The following is a 13,983-nucleotide window of genomic DNA, read 5'->3' on the forward strand; positions in this document are numbered from 1 at the left end:
TTAAGGTGTGGAGCTCTGCTGTTCCTCATGATTTAATGCAAAGTACTAATGTTTTTCTATTCAATTCAACTTATTCCGCTTCAAAGTTATCCATTCGCACCCAAGAACATGATGGATGTGATGATTATGTGACGCTCATCATCATTCTCACTTATGAACGCGTGCCTGACAAACACTTCCGTTCTACATGCAAACAAGCTAGAATGAGTATCTCTTAGATATCTAATACAGAGGATCGAGTCTGAGATATTAGAATCTTCGTGGTATAAGTTAGAACCCATGGATGGCCATTCCTGAGATCCGGAAAGTCTAAACCTTGTCTGTGGTATTCCGAGTAGGATCTGGGAAGGGATGGCTGTGACAAACTTCAAACTCGCGAGTGCTGGGCGTAATGACATACGCAAAAGGAGGGTGAATCCTATTCCAGTATGATCGAGAACCTCCAGATGATTAGCCGTGCTGTGACAGAGCATTTGGACCTTTTTCACAGAGAGGATGAGATGTAGCCATTGACAACGGTGATGCCTTACAGAAAGCTTGCCATGGAAAGGAGTAGGACTGGTTGGATGAAGACAGCAGGAAAGCAGAGGTTCTGAGGAACGAAAGCATCTCTATACGCTTATCTGAAATTCTCACCAATGAATTACATAAGTATTTCTATCTTTATTTTCTGTTTATTTATTATTATTATTCGAAAACTCCATAACCATTTGATATTCGCCTGACTGAGATTTACAAGATGACCATAGCTTGCTTCATACCAACAATCTCCGTGGGATCGACCCTTACTCACGTAAGGTTTTATTACTTGGACGACCCAGTGCACTTGCTGGTTAGTTGTATCGAAGTTGTGACAAATTATGAATTAAGATTTGAGCACCAAGTTTTTGGAGCCATTACCAGGGATCACAATTTCGTGCACCAAGTTTTTGGCGCCGTTGCCGGGATTGTTCGAGTTTGGACAACTGACGGTTCATCTTGTTGCTTAGATTAGGTAACTTTATTCTAATTTTAAGTTTTTGTTTTTATTCTTTTAATTTTCAAAAAAAATTTCCAAAAAAAATAAAATATATTTTTTTCAAAATTTTTAAGAACGAATTATAGTGTTTCATGAAGCATGTTGAAGCCTGGCTGGCTATAAAGCCATGTCTAAATTCATTTGGACTGAGGCTCCCAAATCATCATTACAAGAGCAAGCTAGTTGTTGCTAATCAAATTTGTTGTTGTATGACTGATTTGTATCTTCTAAAGCTTGGCTGGCCATTGGCCATGTCTAGTGTTTTGGACTGGAGCTTTCATTGAAAGCTTGGCTGGCTAGTGAGCCATGTCTAATTCCTGGACTGAGGCTTTAGACTAAGAGTGCAAGATTCCTGGAATTCATATTAAAAATTTTGGAATCCTTATTTTTCTTTTTTACATTAATTTTCGAAAAATCCAAAAAAATTTGAAAATCATAAAATAAAAAATATTCTTGTGTTTCTTGTTTGAGTCTTGAGTCAATTTTAAGTTTAGTGTCAATTGCATGTTTTAAATTTTGCATAAAATTTTCGAAAAATTCATGCATTCATAGTGTTCTTCATGATCTTCAAGTTGTTCTTGGTAAGTCTTTTTGTTTGATCTTGATGTTTTCTTGTTTTGTATCTTTTGTTGTTTTTCATATGCATTTTTGCATTCATGGTGTCTAAGTATGAAAGATTTCTAAGTTTGGTGTCTTGCATGTTTTCTTTGCATATAAAAAATTTTCAAAAATAAGTTCTTGATGTTCATCATGATCTTCAAAGTGTTCTTGGTGTTCATCTTGACATTCATAGCATTCTTGCATACATTCATTGTTTTGATCTAAAATTCTCATGCATTGAGTCTTTTTCATGTTTTTCTCTTTCTTCATTAAAAATTCAAAAAAAATTAAAAAAAAATATCTTTCCCTTTTTTACTCATAAATTTTTGAAAATTTGAGTTGAATTTTTTAAAACTTTTTAAAATTTAGTTGTTTCTTATGAGTCAAATCAAATTTTCAATTTAAAAATCTTATCTTTTTCAAAATCTTTTTCAAAAAAAAAATCATATCTTTTTCATTTTTTTATGTATTTTCGAAAATTTCAAAAATCTTTTTCAAAATATTTTCAAAATATTTTTCTTATTTTATCATATTTTCGAAAATCACATCATCAATTAATGTTTTGATTCAAAAATTTCAAGTTTGTTACTTTCTTGTTAAGAAAGATTCAAACTTTAAGTGCTAGAATCATATCTTGTGATTACTTGTGAGTCAAGCCATTAATTTTGATTTTAAAATTCAAATCTTTTTCAAAACTAATTTCAATCATATCTTTTCAAAAATATCTTTTTATCTTATCTTTTTCAAAATCATATCTTTTTAATCATACCTTTTCATATCATATCTTTTTCAAATATCTTTTCTAACTTCTTATCTTCTTATCTTTTAAAAATTGATTTTCAAAATTTATTTCAACTAACTAATTAACTTTTTGTTTGTTTCTTATCTCTTTCAAAACTACCTAACTAACTATCCCTCTCTAATTTTCGAAAATACCTCCCTCTTTTTCAAAAATTCGTTTTAGTTAATTAATTGTTTAAATTTTAATTTTAATTTTAATTCTCCTTTAATTTTCGAAAATCATCAACTTCTTTTCAAAAAATTAATTTTTGAAATTTCCTCTCCATCATCTCCTTCTATTTATTTATTCATCTACTAACACTTCTCCTCACCCAAAAATTCGAACCCCTTCTCTTCTGAGTTTGAATTCTTCTCTTCTTCATTCTCTTTCTTCTTTTCTTCTACTCACACAAGGGAACCTCTATACTGTGGTAAAAAGGATCCCTATTATTATCTTCTGTTCCCTTCTTTTTCATATGAGCAAGAGTAAGGACAAGAACATTCTTGTTGAAGCAGATCCTGAACCTGAAAGGACTCTGAAAAGAAAACTAAGAGAAGCTAAATTACAACAATCCAGAGACAACCTTACTGAAATTTTCGAACAAGAAGAGGAGATGGCAGCCAAAAATAATAATAATGCAAGGAGGATGCTTGGTGACTTTACTGCACCTAATTCCAATTTACATGGAAGAAGCATCTCCATTCCTGCCATTGGAGCAAACAATTTTGAGCTGAAACCTCAATTAGTTTCTCTGATGCAACAGAACTGCAAGTTTTATGGACTTCCATCTGAAGATCCTTTTCAGTTCTTAACTGAGTTCTTACAGATCTGTGATACTGTTAAGACCAATGGGGTTGACCCCGAGGTCTACAGGCTCATGCTTTTCCCGTTTGCTGTGAGAGACAGAGCTAGAATATGGTTGGATTCTCAACCTAAAGATAGCCTGAACTCTTGGGATAAGCTGGTCACGGCTTTCTTAGCCAAGTTCTTTCCTCCTCAAAAGCTCAGTAAGCTTAGAGTGGATGTTCAAACCTTCAGACAGAAGGAAGGTGAATCCCTCTATGAAGCTTGGGAGAGATACAAGCAATTGACCAAAAAGTGTCCTTCTGACATGCTTTCAGAATGGACAATCCTGGATATATTCTATGATGGTCTATCTGAATTAGCTAAGATGTCATTGGATAATTCTGCAGGTGGATCCATTCACCTAAAGAGAACGCCTGTAGAAGCTCAAGAACTCATTGACATGGTTGCTAATAACCAGTTCATGTACACTTCTGAGAGGAATCTTGTGAATAATGGGACGCTTATGAAGAAGGGAGTTCTTGAAATTGACACTCTGAATGCTATATTGGCTCAGAATAAAATATTGACTCAGCAAGTCAATATGATTTCTCAGAGTCTGAATGGAATGCAAGCTACATCTAACAGTACTCAAGAGGCATCTTCTAAAGAAGAAGCTTATGATCCTGAGAACCCTGCAATAGTAGAGGTAAATTATATGGGTGAACCTTATGGAAACACCTATAACCCCTCATGGAGAAATCACCCAAATTTCTCATGGAAGGATCAACAAAAGCCTCAACAAGGCTTTACTAATGGTGGAAGAAACAGGTTTAACAATAGTAAACCTTTTCCATCATCTTCTCAGCAACAGACAGAGAACTCTGAACAAAATACCTCTAATTTAGCAAACTTAGTCTCTGATCTGTCCAAGGCCACTGTAAGTTTCATGAGTGAAACAAGGTCCTCCATAAGAAATTTGGAGGCACAAGTGGGCCAGCTGAGTAAGAAAATCACTGAAACACCTCCCAGTACTCTCTCAAGCAATACAGAAGAGAATCCAAAGAGAGAGTGCAAGGCCATTGATATAACCAATATGGCCGAACCCACAAGGGAGGAAGAGGACGTGAACCCCAGTGAAGAAGACCTCCTGGGACCTCCAGTGATCAACAAGGAGTTTCTCTTTGAAGAACCAAAGGACTCCGAGGCTCATCTAGAGACCATAGAGATTCCATTGAAACTCCTTATGCCCTTCATGAGCTCTGATGAGTATTCTTCTTCTGAAGAGAATGAAGATGTTACTGAAGAGAAAGTTGCCAAGTACCTTGGTGCAATCATGAAGCTGAGTGCCAAATTATTTGGCAATGAGACTTGGGAAGATGAACCTCCCTTGTTCACCAATGAACTGAGTGATTTGGATCAACTGAGATTGCCTCAGAAGAAACAGGATCCTGGAAAGTTCTTAATACCTTGTACCATAGGCACCATGACCTTTGAGAAGGCTCTATGTGACCTTGGGTCAGGGATAAACCTCATGCCCCCTCTCTGTAATGGAGAAATTGAGAATCTTTGAGGTGCAAGCTGCCAGAATCTCATTAGAGATGGCAGACAACTCAAGAAAAGAGGCTTATGGACAAGTAGAGAACGTGTTAGTAAAGGTTGAAGGCCTTTACATCCCTGCTGATTTCATAATCCTAGACACTGAGAAGGATGAGGATGAATCCATCATCCTTGGAAGACCCTTCCTAGCCACGGCAAAAGCTGTGATTGATGTGGACAGAGGAGAATTGATCCTTGAGCTTAATGAGGATAATCTTGTGTTTGAAACTCAAGTATCTCCTTCTGTAACTATGGAGAGGAAGCATGAAAAGCTTCTCTCACTACAGAGTCAACTAAAGCCCCCACAGTCAAACTCTAAGTTTGGTGTTGGGAGTCTATAAAATTGACCTGATCACCTGTGTGGCTCCATGAGAGCCCACTGTCAAGCTATTGACATTAAAGAAGCGCTTCTTGGGAGGCAACCCAATTTTTATTTATCTAATTATTTTCATTCTTATTTTTCTTTCATGTTTTATTAGGTTCATGATTATGTGGAGTCACAAAATAAATAGAAAAATTAAAAACAGAATCAAAAACAGCAGAAGAAAAATCACACCCTGGAGGAAGGGCTTACTGGCGTTTAAACGCCAGTAAGGAGCATCTGGCTGGCGTTCAACGCCAGAACAGAGCATGGATCTGGCGTTGAACGCCAGAAACAAGCAACATCCTGGCGTTCAGACGCCAGGAATGCACCCTGAGGAAAGCTGGCGCTGAACGCCAGAAACATGCTGCATCTGGGCGTTGAACGCCCAGAACAAGCATCAATCAGGCGTTTAAACGCCAGAATTGCATGCAAAGGTGTTTTACATGCCTAATTGGTGCAGGGATGCAATTCCTTGACACTTCAGGATCTGTGGACCCCACAGGATCATCTCAGCATCTGTGGACCCCACAGGATCCCCACCTACCTTCAAAATTCAAAATCACTTTCCCACCCAAACCCACCCCATATGGCCGAACCTTAACCCCTCTCCCTCCACTATATAAACCTCTCTATTCTTCTTTATTCTCACACAACACAACCCTCTCATCCCCTTCTTGGCCGAAACACAACCCTTTCTCCCTCTCTTCCATTTCTTCTTCTTCTTCTTCTTCTTTTCTTTCTTCTCTTGCTCGAAGGCAAACAATATTCTAAGTTTGGTGTGGTAAAAGCATAAGCTTTTTGTTTTTCCATTACCATTGATGGCACCTAAGACCAGAGAATCCTCTAGAAAAGGGAAAGGGAAGACAAAAGCTTCCACTTCCGAGTCATGGGAGATGGAAAGATTCATCTCCAAAGCCCATCAAGATCACTTCTATGATGTTGTGGCCAAGAAGAAGGTGATCCTCGAGGCCCCTTTCAAACTCAAAAAAAATGAGTATCCGGAGATCCAACATGAGATCCAAAGAAGAGGTTGGGAAGTTCTAACAAACCCCATCCAACAAGTCGGAATTCTAATGGTTCAAGAGTTCTATGCTAATGCATGGATCACTAGGAACCATGATCAAAGTAAGAACCCGAACCCAAAGAATTATCTCACCATGGTTCGGGGGAAATACTTAGATTTTAGTCCAGAAAATGTGAGGTTGGCGTTCAACTTGCCAATGATGGAAGAGAATGCACGCCCCTACACAAGGAGAGTCAACTTTGATCAAAGGTTGGACCAAGTCCTCATGGACATATGTGTGGAAGGAGCTCAATGGAAGATTGACTCAAAAGGCAAACGGTTCAACTGAGAAGACTGGACCTTAAGCCTGTAGCTAGAGGATGGTTGGAGTTCATTCAACGCTCAATCATTCCCACTAGCAACCGGTCTGAAGTTACTATAGACCGGGCCATCATGATCCATAGCATCATGATTGGGGAGGAAGTGGAGGTTCATGCGATTATACCTCAAGAACTCTACAAGGTGGCTGACAAGCCCATCACTAAGAAAAGGATGGAGCCAACAAGAGAGCCTATTCATGGATCTCAAGGGACGCATGAAGAAGCTCATCACCAAGAAATCCCTGAGATGCCTCAAGGGATGCACTTTCCTCCACAGAATTTTCGGGAGCAAATCAACACCTCCCTAGGAGAATTAAGTTCCAACATGGGACAATTAAGGGTGGAACATCAAGAGCACTCCATCATCCTTCATGAAATTAGAGAAGATCAAAGAGCAATGAGGGAGGAGCAACAGAGACAAGGAAGAGACATAGAAGAGCTCAAGGACATCATTGGTTCCTCAAGAAGGAAACGCCACCATCACTAAGGTGGACTCATTCTTTGTTCTCAAATTTTCTGTTTTTCGTTTTCTTTATGTTAATTGCTTATCTATGTTAGTGTCTTATTACATGATCATTAGTATTTAGTAACTTTGTCTTAAAGTTATGAATGTCCTATGAATCCATCACCTCTCTTAAATGAAAAATGTTTTTAATTCAAAAGAACAAGAAGTACATGAGTTTCGAATTTATCCTTGAACTTAGTTTAATTATATTGATGTGGTGACAATACTTTTTGTTTTCTGAATGAATGCTTAAACAGTGCATATGTCTTTTGAAGTTGTTGTTTAAGAATGTTAAATATGTTGGCTCTTGAAAGAATGATGACATGGAGACATGTTATTTGATAATCTGAAAATCATAAAAATGATTCTTGAAGCAAGAAAAAGCAGTGAATACAAAAGCTTGCAGAAAAAAAAAGAGAAAGAAAAAGAAAAAGCAAGCAGAAAAAGCCAAAAGCTCTTTAAACCAAAAGGCAAGAGCAAAAAGCCAATAACCCTTAAAACCAAAAGGCAAGGGTAAATAAAAAGGATCCCAAGGCTTTGAGCATCAGTGGATAGGAGGGCCTAAAGGAATAAAATCCTGGCCTAAGCGGCTAAACCAAGCTGTCCCTAACCATGTGCTTGTGGCGTGAAGGTGTCAAGTGAAAACTTGAGACTGAGCGGTTAAAGTCAAGGTCCAAAGCAAAAGAAGAGTGTGCTTAAGGACCCTGGACACCTCTAATTGGGGACTTTAGCAAAGCTGAGTCACAATCTGAAAAGGTTCACCCAGTTATATGTGTCTGTGGCATTTATGTATCCGGTGGTAATACTGGAAAACAAAGTGCTTAGGGCCACGGCCAAGACTCATAAAGTAGCTGTGTTCAAGAATCAACATACTGAACTAGGAGAATCAATAACACTATCTGAACTCTGAGTTCCTATAGATGCCAATCATTCTGAACTTCAATGGATAAAGTGAGATGCCAAAACTATTCAAGAGGCAAAAAGCTACAAGTCCCGCTCATCTGATTGGAGCTATGTTTCATTGATATTTTGAAATTTATAGTATACTCTCTTTCTTTTATCCTATTTGATTTTCAGTTGCTTGGGGACAAGCCACAATTTAAGTTTGGTGTTGTGATGAGCGGATAATTTATACGCTTTTTGGCATTGTTTTTAGTATGTTTTTAGTAGGATCTAGTTACTTTTAGGGATGTTTTTATTAGTTTTTATGTTAAATTCACATTTCTGGACTTTACTATGACTTTGTGTGTTTTTCTGTGATTTCAGGTATTTTCTGGCTGAAATTGAGGGACTTGAGTAAAAATCAGATTCAGAGGTTGAAGAAGGACTGCTGATGCTGTTGGATTCTGACCTCCCTGCACTCAAAGTAGATTTTCTGGAGCTACAGAACTTCAAATGGCGCGCTCTCAACGGCGTTGGAAAGTAGACATCTAGGGCTTTCCATTAATATATAATCGTCCAAATTTTTCCTGAGTTTAGATGACGCAAAAGGGCGTTGAACGCCAGTTCTATGCTGCAGTCTGGAGTTAAACGCCAGAAACACGTCACGAACCAGAGTTGAACGCCAAAAACACGTTACAACTTAGCGTTCAACTCTAAAAGAAGCCTCTGCACGTGAAAGCTTCATGCTCAGCCCAAGCACACACCAAGTGGGGCCCGGAAGTGAATTTCTGCATCAATTACTTACTTCTATAAACCCTAGTAGCTAGTCTAGTATAAATAGGACTTTTTACTATTGTATTTACATCTTTGGATTATCTTTTGATCCTTTGATCAAGTCTTGGTTACTCCGGTTCCCCTCTGGGGCCGAGACCAATGAACTCCATTATCACATATGTATTTTCAACGGTAGAGTTTCTGCACTCCATAGATTAAGGTGTGGAGCTCTGCTGTTCCTCATGATTTAATGCAAAGTACTACTATTTTTCTATTCAATTCAACTTATTCCGCTTCTAAGATATCCATTCGCACCCAAGAACATGATGAATGTGATGATTATGTGACGCTCATCATCATTCTCACTTATGAACGCGTGCCTGACAAACACTTCCGTTCTACATGCAAATAAGCTAGAATGAGTATCTCTTAGATATCTAATACAGAGGACCGAGTCCGAGATATTAGAATCTTCGTGGTATAAGTTAGAACCCATGGATGGCCATTCCTGAGAACCGAAAAGTCTAAACCTTGTCTGTGGTATTCCGAGTAGGATCTGGGAAGGGATGGCTGTGACGAACTTCAAACTCGCGAGTGCTGGGCGTAGTGACAGACGCAAAAGGAGGGTGAATCCTATTCCAGTATGATCGAGAACCTCCAGATGATTAGCCGTGCCGTGACAGAGCATTTGGACCTTTTTCACAGAGAGGATGGGATGTTGCCATTACAACGGTGATGCCTTACAGAAAGCTTGCCATGGAAAGGAGTAGGACTGGTTAGATGAAGACAGCAGGAAAGCAGAGGTTCAGAGGAATGAAAGCATCTCTATACGCTTATCTAAAATTCTCACCAATGAATTACATAAGTATTTCTATCTTTATTTTCTGTTTATTTATTATTATTATTCGAAAACTCCATAACCATTTGATATCCTCCTGACTGAGATTTACAAGATGACCATAGCTTGCTTCATACCAACAATCTCTGTGGGATTGACCCTTACTCACGTAAGGTTTTATTACTTGGACGACCCAGTGCACTTGCTGGTTAGTTGTATCGAAGTTGTGACAAATTATGAATTAAGGTTTGAGCACCAAGTTTTTGGAGCCATTACCAGGGATTACAATTTTGTGCACCAGGTATTCCCAAGAAAAATTTAAACCATGATTTAATTTTGTCCCCTGCAAACACCTATAATCCCTCCAAGTTTCATCTTTTCACTCCAATAGGAAAAATAAATGTTACTTGAGAATCAGTTGAAGCTGTCTTGGGATTGTGTTCATACAGTAATAATTAAAATTTCTTTAAGATCCTTTGGTTTTATTAATTAGGATTGACTGTAAAAATTTTATTTTTAATATCACTTGATTGGCATAGGAGTATTACTATATATTGAATCTAAATCTTGCATTACTGATGATTTGTTTACTGAACTTTTTATATATTGAAGCGATTGATCTTAAAAATATCATGCTATGCTGAGTTTGATTATCATGTTGAATGAGTTTGATTATACTCATGTTTTAAAACATGTTATTGTAGCATGTTTGATTATAATCATGTTTCTCTCATTATTTTCTGCAAAATAGGTGACCCATTTAAAAAGGTAACTGAAAAGCATGATCCCATACTTTCAGAATTCAGGAAAAAAATTCCAAATGCTTTGAGACAAATCATGTTGAAAAATCCAAGAGAGAGTTCCAGATTTAGGAGAGCATTCTTGTTGTATGTATTGGTAACATTTTTGTTGCTAATAAATACAACAATGACTCGAGATAGAATTTTTTCATTTGTAATTGATGTTGATAATCCAATAAAGTACAATTAGATTAGATGCATTGTTGATGGCCTTATTGATGGAGTTAACAACTTCAAACAAGGAGTGGTGTCAAGTTTGAATGGATGCATATCTGTGCTTCAAATATTTGTTATTTAAACTAATTTTGTGTTTGATTATTATCTAAACTATGTTTGATTATAATCTAAGTTTAATTAATTGAATTCATATTTTATACTTCCATAAGTAAAAATATGTACCTTTTGATTTTGAGAAAGAATCACAATCGCCTTGACTTTTCTATTGGACAAAGGATTTCATTTTTAAAAGTCCATCGGTACTTACATTGTCCATTTTCAAAAATGTTCTTTTCTATCTATAATGAATGAATTTCACTAATTATGCACATGTTATAGGGGTTGGTTAAGTCAAAGGATGAGCAAACTGTGTCTAACGGCCAGTCTGACCAAAGAAAAGGGTTGTGAAAGAGGCTGCTAGCAAAGTGGAAAGAGAAAAGTGGTAGATAATTCTAATAAGGACAAAAAGAGCTGAAGCAAGAAGATTCTACAAAATCAAAGAGATAAAAGAAGCAAGAAGCAAACACAAATTTCAATGAAAAGTAAGTTAGTTTGGTAATAATACATGCTTTGTTTATTGACATTCTTTGTGTTTGAAGTAGCAAATAATAGTAATTTGTTTACTGAGTTTGATTATACATAACTATTGAATTTGATTATCCTTCCCATAGTACAATCTAAATCTTGATGAAATGTAAATAGCAAATATGTTTCTAGTTTGATTACATCCTTGTTTTTTTTTTTTTTTGCATTATACACAGTCAGAATGAAAAGAAAACACGCTCACCATCAGTGCCTAACTTTGACCTTGGAGTTGAATTTTCTCCAACACCTTCAACAACTATGACCTTGAATTCGAATGATGTTTGATGAGGGCCAAATACCGGCAAGCATAATCATAAACCGGCAAATAGTCCTATCAAAGTTTAGAAAAGATTGTCATAATTCAAATCAAATAACCGAGAGCTTTAAATCTTGAGTCGTTCTCCTACGAAATTGTAATTGGGTATGCATACCATTGGCTATGAAAAATTGGGAATTTGATAACAAAAAATAAGAAATGTAAATAGCAAGAAACTAAATGAGCAAACAATAACTAAATATCAAGGCAATTAAACTAAGACAATTAAAGAATTAACTACGAAAGGTCTTGGCATGGGTTGATGGTTAAAGATCACTATCTTTATCACTAAACACAACTTGATAATTACGAAAGAACCAATCCAATTCATCAACCTCTAAATGGTGAGAAAAATCAATCGGGCTTAATTAATCCTAATCCAAGAGTCCTAATCAACTTACTAATTGAATTAGCAAAAGATTAGCATTAATGGAAACAAGATTAATTAAAATCTCTAAATTATCAATTAACTTAGATATTAGTAACTCAAGGTCACCCAAGTTACCAACCCAAGACAAGAATACAAAATTCTACTATAAAACTAAAAGAAGCATTTTATCAAACACTTTGTGCGCATAAAAAAAATCATAAATTGCATGGAATAATAAATCTATGACTAACTAATGCAAGAAAGCAATAGTAACTCAAACAAGCATCAATAAATATGAAAACATCAAATTGTATTAAACAAAAATTAAAATTTAATAATTATTCATACACTAATAAATAGCAAAATAGAGAAATTAACAAGAGAAACTAGAAAAATTAAGATATTAGAACAAACAAGTATAAAGAAAACTAAACCATAACAAGATCAAAACTTAAAAATAAAGAGAAAACTAAGCTAAAACCCTAAAATTTTAATGAGAAGTTGAAAATTCTCTCTAAAATTCTATCCTAAAATATGATAAAAACCTATTCTAACACTACTTCTACACTATTTAGTTGATCCTCCCTTAGTTTATGCTTCAAATGCTTCAAAAATGAATTCGATTGGACCCAAAATTGGCCTAAAATCGCAACCCATGTGTTCACTTAAGTGAATCACGTGATTGGAGTTATGCGTAAGCATCTGCCATGAGTACGCGCAATTTGAAGAGTATGCATACACATGAGGGATGCGTATGCATAAATTTGCGATTTTTCAAAAGATGCGTACGCATATAGCAGATTTCTAAAACTTCATTTCTTCATGATTCCTCCACTTTTGCATGCTTTTTCTCTATTTTTCAAGCCATTCTTACCTTCAAAACATTAAATCACTGAAACAAACATATCAAGGCATCGAATGGGAGAAAAGTGAATTAAAATTGCTAATTTTAAGCATAAAAAGCATGTTTTCACAATTAAGCACAATTAGAAAGAGATTCACAAAAACATGCAATTTCAAGGAATAAATGCAAGATAAGTTGATAACATTCACTCTTTTCAAGCAAAAAATAACATAAAATATGAATTTATCAATGTTCTAACCTAACAAGTGTTGGATTCAAAGACACTATCCCTAAATCAAATAACATGCATATATGCTAATAGAGGTGTCAGAACCAATTGTTAAGGAATGAGATAAGTACGATTTTGGTCCCCAACATAGAGGCCGAAAATCGATTTCATTTCGGCCTTTTTTTTGCTACAAAATGGTCCCCAAAGTTTCAGTCTATTTTAAAATCGTCCTTTTTACTAAATTTATTTTTTATTACCAAATTACCCTTCATTAAAAAATTATAAAAAATTATAAAATAAAATAAAAAAAACAAAGGGGAAGGGGAAGGGGGAATCACGCAGAGGGTGGGGGCAGGAAAAAAGAAGGGGAAAGGGGAAGGGGGAGGTCATGCCGTCGTTTGGGCTGCCTCGAAGGTGCACCCGCCGCGGCCCCTTCGTCCAACCCGCAACCACCGGCCGTCGCAAGCTTGCATGGAGGCACCGCTGCTGCCGTCCAGCTCCCGACCCTTCGCTGTTCACTGTTCGAGTTCTCCCTGCCTCTTCCCGAAGCCGCCACTTGCCCCTACAAGCCCTCGGGGCTTTGTCCTCCATCTCGATTCCAAGGAAAGACCGGCACCAGGAGTGGTGGTGGATTAGTCACGCACTTCTTCCTTCCGCGCCGCGAAAGCATGGACGGTGGCTCTGCTCCTCACATCGTCATCAGTGGCGGTTGTCCGCGGGTTCGGCGCCTTCCAAGGAAGAAACTGAGCCCTGTCCCGTCGCTGCCGCTGGAGTGAGGTCCCATCGCCATTGAGCCCTGTTGTTGCTTCTGCTTTTCTGCTTTTGCTTTCTGCCTTCTACTTCTACTTCTGCTTCTATTTTTGCTTTTGTTGTTGCTTCACCATTGTTGATTCACAATTCACAATTGTTATTGTTAATTTATTATTGGTGATACTGCTTCTGATTATAGTAAATTAGTAATTGCTTCTGATTATAGTAATTGCATGATAATGATTTTTTTGTTTTCTGAGTTCTGAGTTCTGCATCTGGGTTCTTGTTTTTCTTGGTTCTTGACGATGATGATGATGATTTTTTGGTATTTTTTCTGATGATGATG

General features: G+C 36.8%; 1 non-coding gene across 1 annotated transcript; it reads right to left on the minus strand.

Annotated features, from left to right (window-relative positions):
- Nucleotides 1-3,408: 3,408 nt before the first annotated feature.
- Nucleotides 3,409-3,516, minus strand: LOC148579487 (small nucleolar RNA R71). The gene has a single exon (XR_015899671.1). It is a non-coding gene; the product is annotated as a small nucleolar RNA R71 (small nucleolar RNA).
- Nucleotides 3,517-13,983: the final 10,467 nt, after the last annotated feature.

This window comes from Arachis ipaensis, chromosome B10 (assembly GCF_059453495.1).
Source record: "Arachis ipaensis isolate K30076 ecotype BB chromosome B10, ASM5945349v1, whole genome shotgun sequence".
Lineage (NCBI taxonomy): Eukaryota > Viridiplantae > Streptophyta > Magnoliopsida > Fabales > Fabaceae > Arachis > Arachis ipaensis.